Source organism: Primulina eburnea, chromosome 14 (assembly GCF_022965805.1).
Source record: "Primulina eburnea isolate SZY01 chromosome 14, ASM2296580v1, whole genome shotgun sequence".
NCBI classification, from domain to species: domain Eukaryota; kingdom Viridiplantae; phylum Streptophyta; class Magnoliopsida; order Lamiales; family Gesneriaceae; genus Primulina; species Primulina eburnea.
In genome coordinates, this window is record NC_133114.1 from 5,534,420 (window position 1) to 5,540,252 (window position 5,833).

Genomic DNA, 5,833 nt, shown 5'->3' on the forward strand with positions numbered 1-5,833 from the left:
AAGTTTGCATACCAAGGACGATTTCTCACCTCAAAGAGTTGCTCATCAGGGAACCAATCATTGATAGCACGATCGACAGAATGATCACAAATAAATTCTAATCTAGACAAATGATCTGCTACCACATTCTCGACACCCTTCTTATCTCTTATTTCTAAATCAAATTCTTGTAACAATAAAATCCACCGAAGAAGGCGTGGCTTTGCATCTTTCTTAGCAAGCAAGTATTTAAGGGCAGAATGATCAGTGAATACAATTACTTTGGACAAAACAAGGTATGAATGAAATTTGTCAAGTGTGAATACTACTGCAAGTAATTCCTTTTCAGTTGTTGCATAATTCAATTGAGCCCCATCTAAGGTCCTACTTGCAAAGTAAATTGTGTGAAATACCTTGTTTCGCCGCTGGCCAAGTACGGCCCCCACTGCAGTATCACTGGCGTCGCACATGATCTCGAAGGGCAGGTCCCAATCCGGTGCCACCAAGACAGGAGCCGTCACCAAGCGCTCATTTAAATCCTCGTATGCCTGCAAACAGTTAGAATTAAAATCAAAGGGCATATCTTTCATAATTAGAGAAGATAGAGGTTTGGCAACTTTAGAAAAATCTTGGATGAACCGCCGATAGAAACCGGTGTGGCCTAAAAAACTTCTAACTCCCTTTACTGAGGCTGGTGGTGGTAGGTTCTTTATGACTTCAATTTTTGCTTTGTCCACCTCAATTCCTTGCTCCGAAACCTTGTGCCCTAAAACAATCCCCTTTTGTACCATGAAATGGCACTTTTCCCAATTGAGCACCAAGTTCGTCTCCTCACATCTTCTCAACACGGATCTCAAATTCTGCAAGCACCCATCTAACGTTGCACCAAAGATAGAAAAATCATCCATAAATATTTCAAGAAAGGTTTCAATCATATCATGGAATATAGCAGTCATACAGCGCTGAAATGTAGCAGGTGCATTACAAAGACCAAAAGGTATTCGGCGAAAAGCAAACGTGCCATAAGGACAAGTGAAAGTGGTTTTCTCTTGGTCCTCAGGTGCGATTGTGATTTGATTATACCCCGAATACCCATCTAGAAAGCAATAAAATTCATGTCCCGCTAATCTCTCCAACATTTGATCAATAAAAGGAAGGGGAAAATGGTCCTTACGGGTGGCATCATTCAACTTCCTATAGTCAATACACACTCTCCACCCCGTAACAGTTCTCGTGGGAATAAGTTCATTCTTTTCATTTGCGATCACCGTAATCCCACCTTTCTTAGGCACACATTAAACCGGACTTACCCAAGCACTATCGGAAATAGGGTAGATAATACCTGAATCGAGAAGCTTAATAGTTTCCGCTTTCACTACCTCTCTTTGGATTTAGTCGTCTTTGAGGTTGCACGAGAGGTGAGTACTTCTCTTCCATCAAGATTTTATGCATGCATATCGATGGACTGATTCCCTTGATGTCTGCCACCTTCCAAGCGAATGCCCTTTTGTGCTTTTTGAGAATTTGCAACAATTTGTCCTCCATAGCATCTGTCAAAGCAGCATAAATAATGACAGGCAATGTGTTATTCTCACCTAGGAATACGTACTTTAAGTGCGGAGGTAAGGATTTGAGCTCAAGCGTCGGTGGCTCCTCGATGCTCGACTTTGGAGGGATCAAATCTCTGCGTTCTCCTAGGTCCTCCAGTCGCATCTTCATTGGCTTTCTCCATGGATGGCTGGCATTGAGATGTGCCACAATTTCAGTTTTTTCATCGTCCAATTCATCTTCTCCCAACTCAGTAGTGATAGTGGCCTCCAAAGGGTCCCTAAAAGCATCCTGCACATAGTGAGCAACAAGAGAGTCAAAAGCATCAATTTTAAAACAGCTATCAGAATGCAGTGTGTGCTTAAGTGCATTAAAGACATCAAAAGTAATCTCCTCCTCGCCCACTCGCAATCTCAACTTCCCTTCTTGTACATCAATCAGTGCCTTGCCAGTCGCAAGGAATGGTCTCCCCAAAATTAGGGGCATCTCTGTATCCTCCTCCATGTCGAGCACCACGAAATCGGCAGGAAGAATGAATTTGTCCACTTTCACTAGCACACCCTCAATCACTCCGCGGGGGTACTTGACAATCTGTCAGCCAGTTGCAAGGACATCCTCGTCGGCTTAGGCTCTCCCAACCCAAGTTTCCTAAACACAGACAATGGCATCAGATTAATACTTGCACCAAGATCACATAATGCTTTATGAAAAACAACATCACCAATCATGCAAGGAATAGAGGAACTCCCTGGGTCTTTTAGTTTCGGAGGGATTTTGTTTTGCACCAAAGCGGAGCAATTTTCGGTTAAGTTCACTGTCATGTGACCCTCCAACTTTCTCTTATTTGCTAAAATATCCTTCAAAAATTTAGCATAACTAGGCATTTGCATTAGAGCATCGGCAAAGGGAATATTGATATGCAACTTTTTAAACACCTCAAGAAACTTACCGAATTGTGCATCTAGTTTTGCTTTTTTCAATGCAGCAGGAAAAGGAGGAGGTATCACAATTTTAGGTTGGGCAGTGGGTGCTGGTGTAGAGTTAGAACACTTACCTTTAGATATCGCAATCTGTTCATCCGGCACTTGAATTTTTTCTTTCTCTCTGGACTCCAAAACTTTCCCACTCTTCAACTCAATGGCCTTCACTTGCTCTTTTGGATTAGTCTCGGTATTACTTGGCAAGGTGCCCGGCTCTCTACTTGCTATCATCTTGGCCAACTGTCCAATTTGATTCTCGAGCCCCTTTATCGATGCATCTTGGTTTTGGAGTCTAGTTTCAGTGGATGAAATAAACTTAGACATCATTTGCTCCAAGTTGGACTTTTCTTCTCTAGGAGGATCGGATCTGTACATCGGTTGTTTCCCATATTGTTGTCCTCCTTGCGGTCTATTCTGACTGTTTTGACCGCCCCATGAGAAGTTGGGATGTTGCCTCCACCCAGGATTGTATGTGTTCGAATAAGGGTCATTCCTTGGGCGGTTTTGGACTCTCACTTGATTCACCGGCGCCTCATTTTGCCCATAGAAGGGATTTCCATCTTGACATTCTTTCAAATAGTGTTCTCCTCCACACTTTTCGCAGAATATCTCTTGAAGACGCATCGCCGTGCCACTCACATTCAAGCCGTCTATTTTCCTGTTTAAAGCATCCAGTTGTGCAGTAATAGCAGAAAAATCAGTTACCTGGTGCACTCCTGCACTTCTCCGCTGGTTGTTCCTGTCAGATTGAGGATGATAGCTGCTATCAGCCATTTCCTCTAACAATTCATATCCTTCCTACGCGGTCTTTCTCAACAGGTCTCCACAAGCAGCCGCATCTATCATAGTACGGTTAGGAGTAAGCAAACCATAATAAAATGTTTGAACGACTAACCCAAGTGGTAACTCGTGATGTGGGCATCTTCGAAGTAGATCCTTGAAACGTTCCCATGCCTCATATAGAGATTCTTGATCGAATTGAGCAAATGTTGTAATGTCTGCCTGCAACTTCATGGTCTTGGAGGGATGGAAGTATTTGATGAGAAAAGCTTTCGCCATGTCGTCCCACGTAGCGATCGAACCTACAGGCAAACAATTTAACCACGATTTAGCTTTATCACGCAAGGAGAAAGGAAATAAACGCAACCTGACAGCATCATCAGAAACTCCATTGAATTTAAAAGTATCGCAAATTTCAAGAAAATCCGCGATGTGCGTGTTGGGGTCATCCATTGCAGTTCCTCCGAATTGGACTGTGTTCTGAATCATCTGGATTATGGCTGGCTTGATTTCAAAGTGATTTGCTCGCACGATAGGTCTCACAATGCTAGGGCGTGCACCCTCCAAGGAAGGTTGGGCATACTCCAGCATTGGTATGCGACGCGGTATCTCAACTTGTCTATTGTCATGCTGTTCCTCTCCACGTTCTTGCTCGTGTCGTTCCATCAGTTCTTTAAGCCTCTGTTGTTGTCTTCGCCTTCGGAAAGTTCTTTCAATTTCAGGATCAAACTCAAGCTCCACGTCAAGTGACTTTGGCATGCACTGGAAGTGATATCTGTAATAAAATATGGGGTGTTAGCTCAAGAGAAATAAAATAATGCCAAAGAAAATAACTAACAATAAAATTGTAGATTAACAGTGCCCGGCAACAGCGCCAAAAACTTGGTCGAGCAAAACTTGCACAGTAAAATCCCCAATAAAAATATGATTCTGTGTGCTCAAAATTAATCGCAAGTGCACGATGTCAAGTTATAATCTAGTGTACGTGAGTACGAGTATCGTTCCACTGAAGACTGTGTTTTACAATTGTTATTTTCAGTTATTGAACATTTAGCAACGAAAAGTGATTTGATTGTTTTATTACTACTAAAATCAAATAAGAATGCAAATAAAAAGATTCAAAATCAAGTAATGAAATATAATGTCTAAAATGGTTGAGTAAAATTCAATGAAAAATGGATTTGTTGGGAATCTCGGTTCACCTACCCCTCGTTAATTAATTAATCCGTTCGATCGTGATCTATGCTTCCGACAGGATTTCCTAATCTATTGAACACACTCTCTCGAGCTATGCCAAACTAATTCTACTCAATGAAGTAATTAAATATCTTTAATTATTTATCAAGAGCAAATCGCATTTCGATCTAAGAAATCCCCAAATTTTCGACCCTAAGGACTATGACTATCGGCACGTATCCAATTTCATACATCTATGTAAATTGTAGATCCGTGAATTATACTACTCGATCATATCACTCGTTATTCTCTCGAACTCACTCGTGATATGAAAACGTCGTTAAAGTTAGCTACGCTTTAATGACACGATAAAACAGTAGTAAAATCAAGAATAACGCACAATCGAAATATAAATTAATTCAAATCAACATTCGGGTAGGATCCCCTTTTATCCCAACAAATAATAAATCTTTAGCTACTAGAATTCACGACTGAAAATAAACAAAACAAAATTCAAATGTTAAAACTAAATAAGAAATACTAGGAGTGACGAAAGACGCGAAGAACGACGCCCGGAAAACTTCAAATCTTCAATCCAAGCGCAAAGTGCTCTCCAAAAGTTTGTGCCCTGCAAAAATCAAGTCTGAATCTCCTCCACAAACGTCTAAGAGACCTTTCCATTCCAGCCATCCTCCCAAACTAAGGTAAGAAATCGAGCATGAAATTTTTCCAAAAATAGGTGGCGCTCGGGCGGTAGAAAAGTACCGCTCGAGCGCCACACCTTCTGTAAATCTCCTTGGTAAGTGCGGCATTCGCACTCGGGCGGTAGAAAACTACTGCTCGAGCGCAGACTCTTCTGTAATTTTTCCTTTGGGGCTCTCTTCTCGCGCTCGGGCGGTAGAATTTCAACGCCCGAGCGCCAAACCTTCTGTAAAGATGTTTCGGCATTTCTCTTCTCGCGCTCGGGCGGTACAATTTCACCGCCCGAGCGCCAACTCCTCTGCCCTTTTTGTCTTGACTTCGCACTTGGCTCCGATTTTGGTTCTTCCGGTCGTGTTTCCTGCAAATTAATCACCCAATAGTGAGATATGATAATATGCAATTGATTACTCTAAAATGAACATAATGTAAATGAAATGCATGCACAATGCAAACACAACTAAAACTAATACAATAAAACACGTAAAAACGACACATATCAACCAACAAGCCAATGGAAGCCATGTTTCGTCTCCTTGAATCTTTCGGGCTCCGTTCATTTCTGGGATGCAGTGAGAAGTATTCTGAGAATATACTGAAGGAATTATTCGATTCAACATACATGGAAAACAGAGCAATTATTTGTGTTGTACAAGGGAAAATCTTCATTT

General features: G+C 41.6%; 1 non-coding gene across 1 annotated transcript; it reads left to right on the top strand.

The window, feature by feature from the left end:
* Window positions 1-3,411: 3,411 nt before the first annotated feature.
* Window positions 3,412-3,517, top strand: LOC140813371 (small nucleolar RNA R71). Its single transcript, XR_012113906.1, has one exon. It is a non-coding gene; the product is annotated as a small nucleolar RNA R71 (small nucleolar RNA).
* The last annotated feature ends 2,316 nt before the right edge of the window (window positions 3,518-5,833 follow it).